Here is a 21,627-nt window from a genome sequence, read left to right as displayed (position 1 = left end):
GGCTCAGAAAATCCGCTCTGTCCCTGGCTCTGTGACTGCATCTCCACGATCAATAGGACCATCCATTCCTGAAGCCCGAAACCCGTCTGGGCGGCAGCTAATACCTGGGGTCGGCCGCCCTCCGAACCTTCGCCCCCTCGGGTGTTCCTACCACCGCCTGCTGCACCGGATCAGCTGTGTGGTGCGCACAAGAGAGTGTCCCAGGAGTCTCCTCTCTAAAGTGCCCAACCGGGGTGAGTGTCTCTGATACAATGGAGTGTGTTGGAGACAGCTGTGATGGGAAATCAATGTCATCATCGGACTGTCTTTAAAAAATACCGCTTTCTCCAAATGTATGGTCATCTGTTACAGATTCTGAGCACTAAGGAGTGAGTGATACAGAAGAGACCTAAATGAATGAAAATTCAGGCGGAATTTTGAGCCCGCATTAGTCGTCAGCGAAAATGGCGTTGCAGATGCAAGATCCCGCAAGAACTGGGAAACGCTACTCTCGCAGGCGAGATCGCATTTCCAGACTTTCCACACACCTCACCAATGATGTAACGCACCCAGGAAGCTCGGGACCACATTTAAACAAATTATTATATCATTCGTGGCCCTCCCGCTGGGACTTACCTGGCACTAAATAGTCATCATTTATGGGAGGGGGTGGGGGGGTGGGGTAGTGTCTGAGCATTTCCGGGTGGTAGGGGTTCACTGCTTTGGTCCTCCAGGTCTCAAGGGGTCGGGCGGTTGGCGTGCATGGCAACGCTTCTCAGGTCCCCCTCACTTGGCTTGTGGCTATTCCACCGCTAAGGGATTGTCCTACTCGAATGGCAGCTAGAGGTGGGTAGGAACGGGGTGAAATCATATTCAGCACGGGGGGGGGGGACAACTATAAGGTCCCTGGGTGGGGTCCCATGAAATGTAAGGCTGCAGGAGCAGACTGGGGGACTCTGACAGAGGATGCTGAGCAGCTACACGAGGGCAGAAGACCCTCACACAGGGGGGTGGATGAGTGCAGTGAGAATGAACCCCAACCCTCAGGCAGCAAAGTGCCTCTGGCCATGAGCTGTCCGGAAGGGACAAGATACTGGTTGTAGGGGCCAGTCAATCAGCGAGTAAAGTGTGGTTGACCGGCTGTTCAAGATGGGAAGCTCGTTTAATCCACAGCCCAGGAGAGCTGGGGGAATGGGGGAGCCTCTCAGGGTGGAGGTGACTGCAAATTGCCGTCTCAACCTGAATCAGGTGGGCCCCGCCTGCCACAGGGGGAAGCTGATCAGTGTCTGACCATTCCTTGATGAGTCTATTATGCCAATCTAGTCAGTTCTGCAATGTTTGAGTGTGCCACTGATTGGCACCCAATAGTTAACCCTTTATTTGCAGATGCTGCCCGTCTTTTACCTGAACCTGCTCAAAGTCTGGAACATGGTCACCTCGCGCCACAGTCTCCTCTGTCTGGAGTAGCAGCTGTCGTCAGGGAGTCATTGCTCAGGAATCCGCCCCTCCACCAATACCACTTCCGGTGGCTGGCGGAGGGATGGACTGTGGCTCCTGTCGTCACCAGCATCGGGGACCCTCTGGGTGGCGGAGGGTTGGGCTGGTTGACATCCCACGAATTGGCACAAGGTGCGGAGGTGAGTGTCCAGCACGTGACCAAGGCATCCATGACCCCGAAACAGTCGTGCTCAGACCCACCGACGCACGTGGTCTTGAAGCAGCACAGGTGTGTGGTGGACTCCAGCCCACGCTTACCCCTGCTCAGATGGAATTTCATATTGGCCTCAAATCACGATCCCCGCCCATCGGGATCTGGAGCCCCACAGCCTGAGCCTCTCGCGGAAACACCTCACGTGCCCTTTCGCACGGCGCAGAAGGGTTTCCTATACGGGCTGCTGCTGAACACCCTTCACTTTCTCGCCTGTCACCTGGACACCCCTTGACAAAAGGACACATGGCCCTCTCAGGCTTGACGGAGGTTGTTACCTTGTGGTGTCCGTGGACCAAGTCTATACCGGTTGCTGTGGGCAGCACCCACTTGTCAGTTATTTTAAAAAAAACCTTTGTCGCAGTTTTGTTTGCTAGTCAGCCCCATGCTCCTGATCAACAGGCACCTGGTGCAGAGAGTGGCGGGGAAGGAGGAGGGTTTCCACATAGGCCTGCCCCAGGCCTGGCCAAACTTCCCTTCAACAGGTCCAGGCAGCAGGCGATCGCGGGGGTTCAGCTACATTCGTGGCCGGGTGTCCCTGGAGAGAGACCATGCAGCCTTGAGGTCTTCGTTGTCCATTTGGGCACCGCAGGGGCTGGAGTGCCTTCCTGACCCCATTAATCACATTTTGGTTTGATGTTTTAAGTCTCATTTGTGATTCGCTTTCCATTTAATAGTTTCCCTTTAAGGGACTGTCCCTTTAATTTTCCCTCGGTTTATTTGATATAGTTTACTTGGTCATTTATATTGATCAAAATAGTTGGGAGCTGAGCCCCTGAACATTGAACTCCAAGGCTCACATTCACCTCTCCATGACAGAGAGGTGTCACAAATGTTGCCTCTAATGCAAGGCGGAGAGTAGCAGTGTTCAGGACATGACAATTTTTGGTTCCTCCATGAGGTCGGATTGCAGACCGGTTGAAAACAGTCAACTGCCCTCAGCCCTCACCCTTGAAGGAGGCATGTGGTCCATTGAGGCTCTCAAGGGCCGAGACGCTTCTGTCAGGCGGAATTGAGAGGGGCAGCTGTGGGCGATTTGCCACTGTGTCGGGGGGGGGGGGGGTGAGGCCCGTTGGAAAGTCACTCATTTTGGGTGGATGGGTGGATGTCACAGAGCCTGAGAGGGCCGTGTGTCAGGGTGTCAGAGCTCCTCACCGCTCATTTTCAGTTTTTCTTTCAGCTTTTTGATTCGAGAGAATCAGGGAGCCTGTGGAGCTGCCAGTTCTTTTGATAGTTATCGAGCAGCAGCGGCGACATCGACATGCGGCTGAACGAGCCCAGGCCCAACAACGCCCTGCAGGAGCAGCGCGGCAATACTGCATCGTCAGTGTGGGAGGCGGGAGAGACAGAGTACTGCCATTCTCACACTGCACAGGGAGGAAGCACTAAGTTAGCACGGGGGGGAGGGGCGTTTGCAGAGCATGGCATCATGACGTGACATTGTGGAGGATCTGTATGGGTGAACAAATTGATTTTAATACAAGTTAGCTGTTACAATGGTGACTTTTCTCTACTGGTGCCCATGTTCACACAAGCCCACGAGGCGCCTGCCTTTTCTTAGTCTTCCTCACCCTCCTGCTATGTCTAGGTGAGTTCACAGGATCCACAGATGAGGTTGAGGCAGCCTGCTGACTCCCATGCCCTGTTGCCTGAGGTGATCTCGGCAGCCATCCCCTGAGGGGCCTGGGACTTGAGGTTCCGGGCCTACATTCAGGCTGCACGAGAGTTGTAGTGCTGCCCTTCCTCGGTGTGCGGGGCTGGAGGTGCGTTGGTCACAGGGAAGGGGGTGTCAGGTGGGCTGGACATCCCAGGGCCTCCTGGGTGGAAGGCCCCAGGCTGCGGTCCGGCAATCCTCTCTTCCCTTCGTGAGCCCGGGGGCCCCTGGGGGCAGCTGGATGGAGATCCAGAGGCCCCACAATCCTCTGCCGCTAACACTCGTGAATTCACACTCGTGCCTTCCCCCCATGCGGTTGGAGCCCTGCATCATGAAGCTCATGCCCTCAGCCATGGAGTGCACGTCCTGCGCCAAGGTCGCTGCAGCAGATGCCACCCTCACAATGCTTGCTTTGTTGTGTCGGAAAGACGGTATCGTCTCCTCAGACAGAAGGCGCTGGGACTCCTCCAGTCAGCCTTGCAACGCCTGGAGAGGTGCTGTCATCCCTTGCTGAAGCTCATGACTCTGCCTTTGTAACTCCAGCAGCTATGGGACAACCGGACCCAGGGGCATGTCATCGGCCTGGGCTCTGGCATCCCTCCAAGCACCCTACCTAGTCCCGTAACCCCGTAACCCCACGCATTGATCCTGGCCAATCCACCTAACCTGCACATCTCTGGAGGAAACCGGAGCACCCGGAAGAAACACGAGGAGAACGTGTAACCTCCACACTGACAGTCACCACGGCTGGAATCGAACCCGGGTCCCTGACGCTGTGAGGCAGCAGTGCTACCCAATGTGCCCCCGTGTCAGGTCAGATGGTAGTGTTGTGTAGCATGCATGGCGGGGGGGGGGGGGGGGGGGGGGGGGGCGGGTGAGAGGTAGCGAAGATGTGAGGAGCAGAGGAGATACTGGGGGGGGGGAAAGTGGGGCGGGGGCTTGGGATGGCAGGTCTTGGGGTCCTGCGAGGTGGGTGGGCACGAGATCACCGCGGAGGTGTGACGGGTGTGCTGGGGGAAGCCGTGGGACACGAGAGGAGGTGGCCATACCCTGGCTGCACGAAGATCATTCATCTTCTGTCCTCTTCTGGAGTGAGCTGGCACTCACAGCAGCGGCCACAGCCACCCGTGTGGGGTTGGTGACTTTGCTGGCCGGATGCCTGCCCGATCGAGGGTAGGTGGTCTCATGTAGCTGCTGGACCCCAACCCGAAACTTGCTGAGGGCTCTCTCGGTGAAGCGTGGTGCGGCCGTTCTGGCAGCCATTGCACCCCCCTCCTATTGGGATTGGAACAAGTGCTGGGCAGGCGTTTAAATGCCACGGATTGCTGTGTGTAAGTGACGGCGGGGTGAGTAAATCGAAGGCGTGTCATGACAGGCGCGGTGTGAAACCCATGAAAACCAAAATTCTTAAAGAGGCTGAATGTACGGCAATGTTTCCTGCTGACGGTATCACCGGGATTCTATCAAGTGTGATGAAGTAACCAGCCCCATGCAGCCAACTCCCATCTGGACTTAGATCATAGAAACATAGAAAATAGGAGCAGGAATAGGCCATTCGACCCTTTAAACCCGTTCCGCAATTCAATGGCTGATCCTCTATCTCGAGGCCATACTCCCTCGCTCTCCCCGTACCCCTTGACACATTTAGAGTCCAGAAATCTACCTATTTTCTTCTTAAATACACTCAGTGACTGGCCTCCAGAACCGTCAGTGGTAGAAAATTCCACACGTTCACTACCCTCTGAGTGAAGAGGTTTCTCCTCACCTCGGTCCTAAATGGCCTACCCTGTATCCTGAGAACCCCCCCACACCCCCTAGTCAGAAGAACCAACATCCCGGCGTCCAGTCTATCCAGCCCTATCAGAATGTTATACGTTTCAATTAGATCCCCTCTCACTCTTTTAAACTCCAGTGCATACAGGCCCAGTCAACTCAATCCCTCCCCATAAGAGAATACTGCCATCCCAGGAATCAGTCAGGTGAGCCTTCGCTTGTTTGGACAACCTGGGCTAGAGCACGGTTAATTTCAGCCCCCCCCCCCAACCATGTCCAAAACTGAGGGGGTTTTGGCAGGAGTTTGCCGACGCCACTTCCATGGTATTAAATACGAGGGTGCCAATGAGTCTAGAGGTGGCGATTTTTGGGGTATCGCAGGATCCGGGAATCCAGGAGGAGAAAGAGGCGGACGTTCTGGCCTTTGCTTCCCTGGTAGCCCGGAGGCGCATATTACTAGCATGGAGGGACTCAAAGCCCCCGAAATCGGAGACCTGGCTTTCGGACATGGCTGGCTTCCTCTGCCTGGAGAAAATTAAGTTCGCCATGGGAGGGTCTCTGTTAGGGAGGTGGCAACCATTCGTCGACTTCCTCGCAGAGAATTACTCGTCAGCAGAAGGGGGGGGGTTTAGGTTAATGTAGATTAGGGGGGTAAGCAATGGTAGGACCTGTGGGAGAGGGAGGCGGTATTCGCACTATGTTTATATTCTCCTTGTTATGTACATTGTTGATTCTGTTGCTGTTACAATGCCAAAGAAATACCTCAATAAAATGTTTATTTAAAAAAAAGAATTTCAGCCCCACCCCCACTTGACCCAGAAAATCGCAACGCAATTGAATTAACCAATAAGTCTGAGAAAAATACTCGGAGTCTCTGACCCTTAGCTACCCAATAATACAGTCACCAGGTTTGTAAATTTAAGCACAATTAAGTTTATTAATAATAACAATAATTAAATATGTAGCATATACGGCTGATTAACTAAATAAGAAAGAACAAAGAAAAGTACAGTGCAGGCCCTTCGGCCCTCCAACCCCGTGCCGATCCTGGTGCCCTAACTAAAAACAAAACCTCTGCCCTTACTCGCCCCATGTCCCTCTATTTCCTCCCTATTCATGGACCCATCCAGATGCCTCTTAAATGTTGCTAATGTGCCTGCTTCCACCACATCCTCAGGCAGTTCGTTCCAGGCACCCACCACTCTCTGTGTGAAAAGCGTACCCTGCACATCTCCCTTAAACTGTCCCCCTCTTTACCTGGAACCTGTGCCCCCTTGTAATTGCCACTTCCACCCTTGGAAAACGCCTCTGACTATCCACCCTGTCTATGCCTCTCATAATTTTGTAGACGTCTATCAGGACTCCCCTCAGCCTCCGTCTTTCCAGTGAAAACAATCCTAGTTTATTCAATCTCTTCTCATAGCCAACACCCTCGAGACCAGGCAACATCCTGGTGAATCTTCTTTGCACTCTCTCCAAAGCTTCCACGTCCTTCTGGTAGTGTGGTGACCACAACTGCATGCAATACTCCAAATGCGGCCTAACCAAGGTTTTACATAGCTGCAACATGATTTCCCAACTCCTGTACTCAATGCCCCGGCTGATGAAGGCAAGCATGCCATATGCCTTCTTAATCACCTTGGTCACCTATTATCTAATTCAGAATCCCACACTTTAACTTTCCCTACCCTCTCTACACACACAGACAAGACAAAAAAATGCAGAGGGGAAGAGAGGGGTAAAATAATAAGTAATAGTAAAAGATAAAAGTCTTTGTTTCCGATGGTTGTTTCTAGCCTTCAAACTCGGCTTTCAGGTCGAGATTTCTGTTTCCAGTCTGTCACGGTTGACAGTGTAGATTCATTCGAGTCTCTGCAGTTTTAGAAATACTGCAGCTATTCTGGAGAAAGCACGAGAGACAGAGAGAGAGAGACAGAGAGAGAGAGAGAGAGCAGGTCCTTTCCCCTGAGTGTCCAGCGACCGGACTCACTTTCCTTTGGTCTCTGGAAATCTTCCCACTCAGGCAGAATCCAATCACCACTTGTTACTCGGCAAAATAAAGCCTTTAGGCCCATCCATTGGCCACCAGCCAACCAATCGAACTGAGTCCACCCCATCTCTCAGGTGCCACAGAGTCTGAGTTCTGTTGTCGGGAACTAGCACAGTGTACTCTGTTTTAACTTTCAAGTTCCTCATTTCCCTAGCGCGAATTAAAGACACATGTCCATTAAGCACCCATGGATCAAAATGATAACAACAAAAATAAGGAAAGGGGAGATAAGGGAATCATCAGAAGCACCCTTATAAACTGCACTCCCGCTATGACAAGTATATCCTTTCTTAGATAAGGAACCAAAGATTCACACAAAACTCCAGGTGTGGTCTCACAAAGGTCCTGTACAGCTGTAGTAAGACATCCTTGCTCCTGTACTCAAGTCCTCTTGCAATGAAGGTCAACATACGATTTGCTTTCTGCACCTGCATGCTTGCTTTAAGTCACTGGTGTACGAGGACACTCAGGTCCCCTTTGTATGTCAACATTTACCAATCGATCACTATTTAAATAAAGGTGAGTCTGCACCAATCCCAGGTGACCATAGGCTGCTTTCCCCTTTGAGGGGGAGAGCGCTGAGTGGTGGCGATTTAACCTGAGGATCGCCACACCTCAGGCGAGGGGCAATGTTGATAAGGTGGGGCCTTCCTGAATAACTTCAGCCACACTGCTGGCCTCGCTCTGCATCACAAACCAGCTGTCCAGCCAAGTGAGCGAAACTAAACCGGACCCTTAAATAATGCTCTGCCATTCTACCATTTCTTACCAGAGTGGGTCAACAAGCAAAAAGCCTGTGGACAGAGTACCATTCGTAGGTTAACCCAAAGGCTTTCAAAATTTGACCATTATCCTCCATCTTGTTCCTCATCACTGTTAACAACCACAACTTTCATTCATATAGTACCGCAGTAAAGGGCATAATTCTCCGCAATCGGCGTGATGTCCGCCGACCGGCGACAAAAACGGCGCAAATCAGACCGGCATCGCACCGCCCCAAAGGTGCGGAATCCTCCGCATCTTGAGCGGCCGAGCCCTAACCTTGAGAGGCTAGGCCCGCGTCGGACTGATTTCCGCCCCGCCAGCTGGCAGGAAAGGCCTTTGGTGCCCCGCCAGCTGGCGCGAAACTGACTTTGCCGGGCGGCGCATGCGCGGGAGCGTCAGCGGCCGCTCACGGCATCCCCACGCATGCGCACTGGAGGGGGTCTCTTCCGCCTCCGTCATAGTGGAGACCATGGTGAAGACGGAAGGAAAAGAGTGCCCCCACGGTACAGGCCCGCCCGCGGATTGGTGGGCCCCGATCGCGGGCCAGGCCACCGTGGGGGCAACCCCCGGGGCCAGATCACCCCGTGCTCCCCCCAGGACCCTGGAGCCGCCTGCGCCGCCTTGTCCCGCCAGTAAGAAAGGTGGTTTAATCCACGCCTGCAGGACAGGCATTCCAGCAGCGGGACTTCGGCCCATTCGGGCCGGAGAACCGCCGGGGGGGGGGGGGGGGGGGGGGGGGCGCCAACTGGCACGGCGCGATTCCCACCCCTGCCGAATATCCGGTGCCGGAGAATTCGGCAACCGGCGGGGGCGGGATTCACGCCAGCCCCCGGCGATTCTCCGACCCGGCGGGGGGTCGGAGAATCCCGCCCCCAATGTCCACCGGTGCTTTACAGGAGCGTTCTGGAGAAAACGTAACGAGTTACGTAAGACAATCGGAGCGGTGACTAAAATCCTGGTCAGAGAGGAGCGTACTAAACTTGAGTGATGTAGTGATAGGTATATCTGCTGGTATGTAAAGGGTTAACAACTGTATCATAGTGTTAGACATCCACTAGATGGCAGCGCCAGATCCATGTATATAAACTGAACTCAGCGGAGTTTCCCGCCTCTTTGTAACAGGAGTGAGTAGAGAAGAGTGTTAGAAAGATACAGCTTAGTTGGCACGTATAGTTAAACATTATTTAAGCTCAACAACGATTTGTGTTTCTGTGGCACCTTTGAAGTAAAGAAATGCCTTCACTGAGGCACAATGGAAAAAAGCAAAGGGGGAGATATTAGGATTGAGAGGCCAAAACTTGGTTCGAAGAGTCAGGTTTCAAAAAGGGTCTTTTTGGAGGAGAAGTTCAGGGCGAGGTTCAGGGAGGGAGTTCTGGTGTGAGGGGTGAGGGACTCCGCGGCTGAAGGAACAGCCAGCAACTATCCAGGGGAAAGGAGAAAATGACAAACCTCCATTTTAATCACGTTGACTAGCTGGCGTGAATCAATTTGAACCAAGAGTTGTACATGATGAATCAGGGAAATTAGTGATTTTAATGAGGAATTAAATCAGATTGTGTGGTGGTGATTTTACTGTCTTCATTCTAAAGCTACAGGGAGGGGACATTTAGAAGGTAAAACTAATTGCAAGCTACAGCGAGGGATTGTTTATTAATTTACCGATATGCTCCGAAAAGAATGTTCTTTATGTCAACTCTTGGGTGTGGATGTGAATTAGAGGGAGAACGGAATGTGCTTCAGAACATTGAGCGTGGGGGGGGGGGGGAGAGCGGAGACATTCTTCATTGACTCTGTTGATGTGCTTCTTAATGATCAGTCACACAGGGAAGAATGGAGTTGCACAAAGAGGTCAGAATCAGAATGAGTACTGGCACATTGGGAGCAAGTTGAACTTTAGGTGGCAATGCAAAATGGCCAACATTAAACTCCCCACAGTGCAGAAGGAGGCCATTCGGCCCTTCAAGTCTGCATCGACCCTCTGAAAGAGCACCCTACCTAGGCCCACGCCCCAGCTCTATCCCCATAGCCCCGCCTAACCTTTGGACACACTAAGCGGCAATTGATCATGGCCAATCCACCGAACCTGCTCATCTTTGGACGGCGGGAGGAAACAGGAGGACCCGGAGGAAACCCACGCACACACAGGAAGAACGTGCAAACTCCACAGTCATCCAAGGCCGGAATCGAACCCGGGTCCCAAGTGCTGTGAGGCAGCAGTGCTAACCACTGTGCCACCGTGCCACCCCAAATCAACAGAAAGGGAAATCAAGAGTAATGTTTAATTTGATATTGCCCATTTTACATTAGTGCCCCAGATTAAAATCCCCCCCTCCCCCCCGCCCCATCTGTTGCTTCAATCATCAAGAACAATCGATCATGCACAGTTTGAACTATAATAGGCTCCCCACCATGCGTAACATCCTCTTAATGCTCGAGGACTAACCAAACACAATTCTCGAAAATTGGCCGATGGCATTCCGCAGATAACATCCCATGGAATCAGACCTTGTTCCCATATTCGGAGAGGTTTTCAGGGCACTCCTTGATAGAACATGTGAACAAGCTTCTCCATTGATAGGCAAGTCTACCCGCTTCGACTTCTAACCTGTTCCAAACACTTGCCCGAGAATTGATTCATAGATTCATAGAATGGTACAGCACAGAACGGGGCCATTCAGACTCTGTGTCAGGTCTTTGAAAGAGCTTTGCACTAGGCTCTCAGACAGCCTTCTCTTTTCCATAACCGTACAGTATCCAATTTCCATTTGAAACTTCCTATTGAATTGAGGTGCTAATCTGAATTGCAGTGAATGCAATACATCCCTTGTGTTATTTTGCTGAAGAACAAGGGAGTTTTCACCTGTGCCCTGGCAAACCCCCCCACCCCCCCCGGATTTTCAGGTTAGTATCCCATTGCTGTTTGTGGGAGCTTGCTGTGCTCAAATTGGCTGACACATTTCCTACATTATAGCGGCGACTACCCCTCAAAAAAGTACTTCACTGGCACTTCGGTCATGAAAAGTGCTAGGTAAATGCACGTCCTTTGTTTCTTTTTCCTGGATATTCCATGTCATCCCTGGGGGTTTAGCAGACGTCGGGGGCATCTTGGGGGAGCTTAATGCTTGTTGCCTTCACAACAATAGTCGCTACATTTTCGAAAGCACTTTGCGGCCACATTTCAACGCAATCGGCGCGATAGAAATGCAAGTGACATTAATATGAGAACAATTAAATGTTTACGGCATTACTAGACTTCAGGGCTCAGTCAACTCAGTGTGGTGATCGCATAGCAGGTTTTTAATTGTGGCCCCCGCTGGCTGCCGAATTCTCCGGCGCGGAGATTTGGCGGGGGCGGGAATCGCTGCGCCGGTCGGTGGCAGCGCCCCCAACCCGACGATTCTCCAGCCCGCGATGGGCCGAGTGGCCGCCCATTATGTTATTTGCCGGCGAGAGCTGGCTGCGCGGGCGGCCTCCAGGGGACGCGGGGGGATCTGGCCCCGGGAGGTGCACCCACGGTGGCCTGGCCCGTGATCGGGGCCCACCGGTCCGCGGGCGGGCCTGTGCCGTGGGGGCACTCTATTCTTCCGCAACGGCGGCTGTACCGGTCCGCCATTGCCGGTGCGGAGACGAACCCCTCTGTGCATGCGCTGGGATGATGCCAGCACACGCTGGCGCTCCCGCGCATGCGCCAACTCGCACCGGCCGGCGGAGGCCCTTCGGCGCCGGTTGGCGTGGCGCCAAGCCCCTTCCCCGCCGGCTGGCGGGGCGCAAACCACTCCGTGGCCAGCCTAGCCCCTGAAGGTGCGGAGGATTCCGCACCTTTGGGGCGGCCCGACGCCGGAGTGGTTCACGCCACTCCTCGGCGCCAGAACATCCCGCCCCACCGGGTAGGGGAGAATCCCGCCCCAGATCCAGAGTCAGTATGTATGGAACCAATTATTCTTGGTGTTTTTCTGTGAATCAGGAGCAGTTGAATTCTGGATCATAGCACGTCCCATTCTGCTGTCCAAGCCTATCTCAGGGAAAAACCTGGGCCTGGCTGTCGACGTCCCTTCTAAGAGCACATCTATTTATCAGATAGCGTATTGTGACAGTACTTGGGTTCACTTGGAGTGTAAACCAATGGGGGAAATTGTACTCGTGATTACGCAAGAAAGTGAAATGGGTTCGACCATCTCAACCCAATATCTCGAACAGGAAGATAATGGCTTGGTAAATATTTGTCCGTCACAAAACATTACTTGAAAGAAACGTTCTCTGCCCCTTACTGTTTGTGGGAGTTTGCTGTGTACAATTTGGCAAATGCGTTTCGAACATTGTGACAGTGACTGCACTTCAAAAGTATCTCACTGGCTGGAAAGCACTCTGCTGTAGTGTTACCTGCGTGATCGATAACACGTGTTACTCAATCCTTGGCTGATGGTGAGGTCCTCTGAATCTTGTTGAAGAAGACTCGAACTCGTCCAGTAACAACAAATGTTAATTGAGTAACTATAACTATTAATGCGTGAGTTCTTTACCTTAACATGGGAACTAAGAATTGGAGAACAAGATTTAACAATTGTAACTAAATGTAACTCCACTAACTATCTGTGTGATTCTGATGTTTCCCTGTTCACAGCACACCCGAGAGAGAGAGACAGAGACCCCGTGTGGCTGCCCTATATACCCCTGTAGGTCCAGCCCTCTGGTGATCATGTGGTGCTGCTACCTACCCATTAACCCCTTGTGTGCATGCACCTACAGAGATCACCACATCTCCCTCTTTTTAATGTGCTACAGGTTTTCTGTATGGTGTAACAAAAACTAAACAAACATAATGAATTAAGTCAACTGGGAACAGATAAAACAAGTAACGCTGTGTACAGAATGGGATGGTATTAATGACTGTACAAAGTCAATCAACGTTTAAAGAGTCCAATTCTAGCGAAAAACTTTGTGAGTCCAGACTGTGTGCGTTTGATCAGGTGGGTTGATCCGTTCGCCTGCCGTTGAGGTGGCAGTGTTTCTGTCGCCATGTCGTTGTGACCGTCAGTGTTTGTGTGTGGCCGCGAGGACATCATGAGATATCGGAATGGTCGAAGTAAGTTGACGTTAGTAGCGGACTTCCTTTTGTGCTTGCAGTGTTTACCCCGTATGGCATCTTTTTTGCAAGCTGGGCTGGGTGATTGCTGCGGCGCAGACACAAAATCACGAGATCTGTTGTTGTTGTTGTGGTTTTATTCACTGCTTTGATCAACAGTGGGTAGACATTTAATGTCTGCTGCTGGCTGCTCATACAAGGCAGATAGACCGCCATAGCCTTCCTCGTTCACGGCTGTCGCTCCGGAGTCGTCGTTTGTGGCCATTCTGGAGCCTGTCAATGACCCTTTGTGTGCTATGGAGGCCGGTATCAAATCCTGACCTGTAGCCAACTTCATGTTGCAAAAGTACAAGCGTTGATGTTGTGCTCAACTCTTGCATTTGGGTAGCTAAGGCATTAATTATTAAAAAAACATTAATCTGCCCCTTGTTTATGTGAAAGTGGGTGAGACTGCTGACAGGCCGGTACTGCAGGTGGGCAGTCTGATAAAGTTGGCCTATCATGGGAAATTTGAGGGCAAGGACAGAAGCAATGAATCATGAGCAGTCAAATCATTCTACTCCTTGCTGAAAATTAATCAGTTGTTTGTTTGTTCCTGATGTTAAGTTATACAGTAGCCGTAAATCCTTTATCAGCACATTTAACTGTGGCTGCAGGGAAACTGCACGGGCCATTAAACTCAGTAATGTTTAATGATCGCTTAACTGTGACGCTTTAATGTGTAAGCTCTCTCATGATTGTTTATCAGCTCATTTGGCTTCAAATGGAGGTTGCCTAATTTTAATTACTGTTAAAACCTGGTTCCTTGTGGGGAATAAACTGCAGGTACATTAAAATGCGATTCTCCCTCGTCCATAGAATCCACAGAACACCGACAGTGCAGAAGGAGGCCGTTCGGCCCATCAGGTTTGTGCTAACCACCCACCCAATGTCATGAATAAAAATGGAAAATGCTGGAAAACCTCAACAGGTCTGGCCACATCTGTGGAGAGAGAAAAACAGAGTCCAATATGACTCTTCGTCAGAACTGATATCCTAATAATAATCTTTTATTGTCACAGGCAGGCTTACATTAACACTGCAAAGAAGTTACCGTGAAAAGCCCCTCGTCGCCACATTCCAGCGCCTGTTCGGGTAATGAGCCGTGTACGGGAATTGAACCCGCGCCGCTGGCCTTGTTCTGCATTACAAACCAGCTGTCTAGCCCACTGAGCTAAACCAGCTCATGGCATGTTGGCGAAACCATGTTTCATATAAATCACTGACTTTTGAATTTGCTGGCTTTTTAAAAAATAAACTAAAGTTACATTCAAGTGACTTGGGATTGCAGTCAAAGATGGCTGCACATTTGCCTCACTGTATCTTCTACATTCTCAAGCCATTGAAATGGAGATAGCCTGACTGCAAAAGGGAACCAGGAATAATTGCCTTGGAACAGATGAATGAGGACCATCTCCGATCAAATTAGCAAAGCGTCCTGACAATCGCATGGGTGGAAACGAACCATTAGATATAATCACTTGGTCAATGGGACCTGGCTGAGGGATGAATTCCCAGCCGTGACCTAATCAAGGTAACTGAAATACACTTGCCGTGACCATATTTGGGTCCCTGGGCAGTTGGAGAGAGGAGGCCCTGTGACATGCCAACCCTTTGTCTGTTTAAGAGCCCTCAATCTCTGCAGAGCAGAATGAGAAATTGAGATGCTGAAAGAACAGGATCGCAAGTGAGTTCCTTGCCTTGCAGCTGATTTTGACTATCCAGGTGCTGCAGACAGAAATTGAAGTCCCAGGTTCGATTCCCAGCTGGGTCACTGTCTGTGCAGAGTCTGCACGTTCTCCCCGTGTCTGGGTGGGTTTCCTCCGGGTGCTCCGGTTTCCTCCCACAGTCCAAAGATGTGTGGGTTAGGTGGATTGGCCATATTAAATTGCCCTTCGTGTCCCCAAAAAAAGGTTAAGTGGGGGTTACTGGGTTAAGGGGATAGGGTAGATAGGCGAGCTTGAGTAGGGTGCTCTTTGTAAGGGCTGGTGCAGACTCGATGGGCTGAATGGCCTACTTCTGCACTGTAAATTCTATGATTTGCAAATGTATCATTTTAAATAAAAATCTGCCCCAGCCAGAACAGGAATTGAACCCTGTGCTGTTGACACCGATCTGATGCAGACTGGGCTATCTGTGTTGCAGTCTGGAGCTATGGACAGTGATGGTAAGGCTCTAATTTCTTTCCATCACGTGACCCACCTGGAATCTCTTACCACCTGCCATTGGAATGTGTCGGAATCCATTTGTATGTTTTGGAAGGATTTACACGTCAATACTTCACCTGTTTAGTTGCATAATGAACTCATTTTTCCTTGGGTATCGAGTCCTGGAGTGGGACTTGAACCAAGAGCTTCTGGACACGAGGCGGGGACACCACCCACTGCATTGCATGACCTCCCACATCTGATATTATCCAATGTCAAACTGTAAAGTGCTAATGGCAATAGGATTGCAGGCAATGTGCATTTTCTAAGCTATTAGAACCCTCTTTATGTCTGATATCTGAGGATTCCACTACCCCTCCCCTAGCTGCAAGAACGATGACCAACCAGCCAACTAACCAATTGCACGGGTTTGATAAGGCCTATTACCCGTATCCTGGGTCTTTGACCCGAGGCCCCTGCATCAGTGCCAGATTGTCTACATTGCTGGATGCTTCCAAAGGGAATGCCGATGTGGATATGATGATAGCAGCACACGAGAGCCAATCGACAATGCTTATGGGTCTCCACTCACACTGCTGCGGGATCGCAGGCCCTCCCAATCTCCCTGGTTAATCAGGAGAATGGGTTTCACAGATGCTGCAGAGATTCATAACGGTTAATGTCATCTTGAAATGTTGTACTTAAATGTTAAATGCTTAATTAGATTGGGTGTTAGTTTGAGTGCATTTTATATCCTAATAGGATTGCATGTGTACGGCAGTGAGGTGACTCTGTATGTTGGCTCAGGCACACACTGGAGGCATCCAGTCGTTAACAAAGGGGTGTATTGATGAAAGGCAAAGTCAGTTAAGTAACAGCCATGGAACACGATACAACAGGGGCGGGATTTAACTAAATGGGAACAAAGTCCAATAGTGAGCAGCGTCGAGAAACACAAAACTATAAAATGTGACTCGCATTTGATCAGTGGCATCAATGGGGGACGCGTTTTGTACACCGAGGAACTCCGCTCGCCTGAACTCCCCAGTGTAGCAAGAGATCGGGATGCCATTTTTAAATGCTGTCCCGGTCTCCGAGGCCCCCAAAGCGACCCCCAACCTCCCCCCAAGCCCCAACGCACTATGGGATGGTCACCAGTACCCTCCGCACCTCCCAACACCCATGCAGGGCACCCCCGATCCAATCACACCTGCGCAGAAAATACCAGCTTGCTTTCCTGACAATGCCCCTGCTAGCAGGCACCCAGGTGGCACTGCTAGGTTACCAGGCTGGCCAGCAGTGCCAGGGTGACACCAACAGTGCCAGGGTGCCAGTGTCAGGGTGCCCAGGTGATACCAGCAGTGCCAGAGTACCACCCTGTCAAAAGGGCATGCACCTGGGGGCTTCTGATCCCCTGGGAGACCCCCACGAATGCTATTCCGCCTGGTTCCCGTTTGTGGACACCTGTACTGAATGGTGCTCTGCCGAGATCTCCGAGGGAAGGGAGATTGATCCCACACCTCGGGTAACTCAGGAATCTGCACATTAAAGTACGACTAACTCTCGCTCCAATGTGCAGATTTGCTAAAAAGTAATCCCGCCTACAATGGGTGGCTTTCACATTGCAACATCTCGTGAGATCCAGCGCTGCGAGCCGGGTAGATCCCGGGAGCGAGGGCTCCTGGCTTCGATCAGCCATGCTGCGCTGCAGCCAGCTGCTTTTTGGATGCAGCTGTGCGGTTTGATCGCGCCCCAGGTCTTTACACTTCAACTCCCTGGTCCACTCTGCCCAGGGTTCTGCTCCCAGAGCCCCACGCAAACTCCCTATTGGCCAGGGTCGCATGCTCCCGTGCGATTGGCCCCGAGGCAGTCACATGGTCCGTGGAGCCCACCCCCTTAAAGGGGCCGCGCTATCACAGTTTGTGATTCACGTGCTCAGCTGTACTCAGATGCAAACTTAATTGATCTCACTTTGAGCTTCCTGAGTCCCGATGACATTATCGCTGAGTTCAGGAGATGTAGTTTGCAACCTTCGCAAGGGATGCATTGGCAGGATAACTGAGCATTGGGTTAAACCTTTGCCGTGAACACATTAAGGCAATAAACACGATCATTTGGCACCTCTTAAGAAAACAGTTCATTTTCCTAGCTTCTTAATCCCTAGGTCTGTCAATTTGCGCCAAAATAGATATGAGGGATGTAGTGATCTGTACATCTGTACATACATCTGCACATACACCAGGGACAGCAGACAGATGTAACAGCCACATCATCACTAGAGGGTATCAGAGACGGGTATAAAGGGTCCAGCCCAAGGTAGGATCCACCTCTTTCAGAAGCACAGGGCTAGTGAGCAGCAGCAGACAGAGACAGCTCAGCATAGGCAGCTTACCTTAGCTTCACTGGTCATATCTCTTGACTGTATTATGTCTAGTTATGCTCTGGAAACAGAATGAACCCATTGAATAAAGTATTTGTGTTAACTGGAAGTCTACAATCTTTATTCAGACTTAGAGAATAACACATGATACCAGGTGTGATTTCAGAAAGCTAGCTAGACACCAGCGAGAGAAGAAAAACTTAAACCGGATATTCACCTGTGGAAGACTTCACAGCAAATGGATCCTCGATGACTAACTGATTCGATGGAACTTGTTGGAACTCCATGGCAGCCGGAAACAACCGGTAATTTAAGTTATAACTGGAAAATGTTTGAACAGCTGTTCTAAATATTTATTACAGCTAATGATTTAAGCACTGCCTCTGGCGCAACAAAAATAGCCCTACTACTCTCAACAGGAGGGCATGAAGCTAGAGAAATCTATAATTGCTTTAATTACTTAGAATGTGAGGACAACACCAAATTAGAAGTTATACTCAAAAAATTTGATGAACACTGTAAGAGTCACTCTGGTGAGATGCTGGAAAGATTTAACTCCTGTCAGAGAAATGGAGGGCCCATCTCTGATTTTATTACAAAAATCTAATTCCACAAGGCTGTGGTTATGCTGGTTTCAGAGACACTGTGATAATGCATCATTAATTTCTGCACTATCTGCTAAAAATTTGAGGGAAGAACTTTCACAAAATATGTATCTAACTCTAGAAATCGCTATACAAAAATGCCTTGCTTATGAACAAAAACAAAATCAATACTTTGAGTCTCTACCAACACAGAATCATCATTTAGAAAACAAAATCGGTAAAAATAGCGCAAACACTCACCACGAGGCGGCGGCAGGATTGAATCGGAGGAAGACAAAGGTTCTGAGCGGCAGCCATTTTAAGAAAGGAGCCGCACATGTGCAATTGCGAAAAGAGCGCACAGTACAGGAAACTCGGAGTGCGCATGGGCAATCGAGTCTTACGCATGACGTCACGAGCGTCATGACGTCAGAGGACCAGCACCACACCCACTTAAAAGGGAAATGCCCGAGAATGAACAAAAATAAATTTAAAGCTGCAAAACCCAATGTTCTTGCCTCAAAAGACAGAACAATGCCCGAACTTATATCAGCAGTTGAAAATAACTTTCACAACACCCTGGAACAAGCAGTTAGCACCGCCCTAGAAGATGATATGGTCCTTGTAGACTACAACTCAGATGAAGATTTCATCTTGGGAGATGGCTACCCCAGTACCAAATCCGAACCCCAACTAGAGGTGTTGTACCGTGAAGACCCCAACGGTGAGTTCTTCGGATTGGGGAATCTTCAGCCCAGCATATATGACATCCCGACTCGTGAGTGCAGGATTATGCTGAGGCCTGACGCCAAGAAACAGAGAGTGGTCCACTCACCACGAAGGGCCCCAGCCTCCACACAAGAAGATGATTTGTTCATTGAACATGTAGAGAACGATCACAACTCCGAAACAAAAAGCGATGATTTGTCTATTGAACAATACACACAATACTGCTCAGACATGGCTGAGTTATTTGGAAATCCTGATCACAGCATCAGCAACACGGTTGAAAAGCTCAGTACGACTCTTCTCATGGTAGATGAATCCAATACCATGGTGCCATGGCAGATCGTCGAAACATGGGATAACAGCAAGACCCAAGATGAAGACGATGCCACACAGAGAGCACAGAACGACTCTGTTGAGAGAGCACAGATTGACTCAACAGTGAGAACACTGCACGACTCCACAAAGAGAGCGATGACAGACTCCACAGAGAGAGAGATGGCAATCTCCACAGAGAGAGCGATGAAGGACTCCACAGAGAGAGCGATGAAGGACTCCACAGAGAGAGTGATGAAGGACTCCACAAAGAGAGTGACGCAAGCCTCCACAAAGAGAACAACGCAAGTCTCCACAGACAGCTCGGTGACAGACTAAAAAATGGAAGCAAGCAAATACTCCATAGCGAACGCCATGCATGTACAAGACCATGAAGATCTATCAAGCTTATTTGAGGCACCGGAAGAAGACACTGAATGTCTACCCACTGTATGTGAGACAAGTGACGAAGAAATCACAATTCCCATACAGGATGTGCAGGATCACAGTGAGACTGACATATCTCAGCTCGTCTGCACAGAAGCACTCAATAATCAGAGGACGGCCACCCAAGAGTCCAGAGAGACAACATCAATAGAAATCCTGAAGATTTTGACTCCAGAAGAGGAGCACCAAGAGTCTAGAGAGACCACGTCAATAGAAATCTTGAAGATTTTGACTCCAGCAAAGGAGCACAAAGAGATCACAGATGATTCAAGTGAACCTGAAATGACTCTAGACGAGGATTACCAAGTAAGCAAAGAAGAGGAATCAAATCCACCACACTGACTGATGTCACCAACATCAATGCAACATCAGATCATTCTCACAATTCTCAAGACGATACGCTCAATGTAGCAGATACCACAAAGGACACTGACACCAATAACTGTGACAATGACTCAAATCATCCACATGGCACACTCATTGAGCGCAACAAGAACAACAAAAACCGCAAGATGCACAGCAGAAACAAGAACAACAACAACAACAAAAACACCATGCAGCGCAACAAGAACGACAAAACACCAAGAAGCATCCCAGAAACAACAAGCACGACAAGAAAAAGAACAAAAATAAAAGCGAAAACAACGAAAACAGAATCAACAAGTGCGACAAAAAGAACAACAAGAAAGACAACAACAAGAACGCCAACGAAAACAACAAAGACAGAAACGACAGAAACAACAACAATGAAGCAACAACCTGTACAACATGGTACAACTCTGCACGTGAAGGACAATGCCACAGCACACTGCGAAATAATGACAAGGCTACAAACATGCCATGGCATGACAAAGAATCTCACAAATTCACATCTGCTCCAGAACAAACAAGCAAAACAGTTTTCACGAACGATGACATACAGGATCAATACCACAAACACAGGAAAAAGTCGAGGGCAGACAATGGTGTGACACAAAATCGCTACCCGCAATCAAATGGAACAGGGGAAAAATGTGTCCACATCATTAAATGACTCATCAGCAAAGCAGCCGAGTCACGTTCCGACATCAACCTCGCTCTGTTTTAAAAAATATATATTTTATTCAAGATTTTTTGGCCAAACATAACAGTACATAGTTTTTCTTTTAAACAACAATAAAGCAATATAAATAACAGCGGCCAGTTTTAAACAAATAAATAAATAATATATAAACAGAAACAAAAACAAAACTAAATGGCAACTGCCTTGTCAAAAATAAATACTCTCCAAAGATACAATCCAACAGTCCAATATACATTACCTATAACAAATGTCTATACATATACAATGACATCACTAAGAGCCTGCCCGGATCCTCCCCCCGCCCCCCCCCCCCCTCCCCTGTGTTGCTGCTGTTGTCTTTCTTTCTTTTTCATTCCCTCTATCATTCTGTGAGGTAGTTGACGAACGGTTGCCACCGCCTGGTGAACCCCTGAGACGAACCCCTTAATACGAACTTAATCCACTCTAACTTTATAAACCCTGCTATGTCGTTTATCCAGGTCTCCACGCCCGGGGGTTTGGCTTCCTTCCACATCAACAGTATCCTGCGCCGGGCTACTAGGGACGCAAAGGCCAAAACATCAGCCTCTCTCGCCTCCTGCACTCCCGGCTCTTCTGCAACGCCGAATATAGCCAACCCCCAGCTTGGCACGACCCGGACCCCCACCACCTGCGAAAGCACCTTCGCCACCCCCACCCAGAACCCCTGTAATGCCGGACATGACCAGAACATGTGGGTGTGATTGGCTGGGCTTCTCGAGCATCTCCCACACCTATCCTCTACCCCGAAAAATTTACTGAGCCGTGCTCCAGTCATATGCGCCCTGTGTAGAACCTTGAATTGTATCAGGCTTAGCCTGGCACACGAGGACGACGGGTTTACCCTACGTAGGGCATCAGCCCACAGCCCCTCCTCAATCTCCTCCCCCAGCTCT

General features: G+C 50.0%; 1 long non-coding RNA gene across 1 annotated transcript in view; it reads right to left on the bottom strand.

The window, feature by feature from the left end:
• LOC140388583 (uncharacterized) overlaps positions 1-12,553 on the bottom strand; it is an 88,592-nt gene extending 76,039 nt beyond the window's left edge. Inside the window, exon 1 of the long non-coding RNA XR_011934225.1 lies at positions 12,310-12,553. This is a non-coding gene — a long non-coding RNA (uncharacterized lncRNA). The remainder of the gene's footprint in view (positions 1-12,309) is intronic.
• Positions 12,554-21,627: the final 9,074 nt, after the last annotated feature.

This window comes from Scyliorhinus torazame, chromosome 13 (genome assembly GCF_047496885.1).
Source record: "Scyliorhinus torazame isolate Kashiwa2021f chromosome 13, sScyTor2.1, whole genome shotgun sequence".
NCBI classification, from domain to species: domain Eukaryota; kingdom Metazoa; phylum Chordata; class Chondrichthyes; order Carcharhiniformes; family Scyliorhinidae; genus Scyliorhinus; species Scyliorhinus torazame.
Note: the sequence above shows the minus strand (reverse complement) of the source record. Positions and strands in the feature narration are given on the sequence as shown.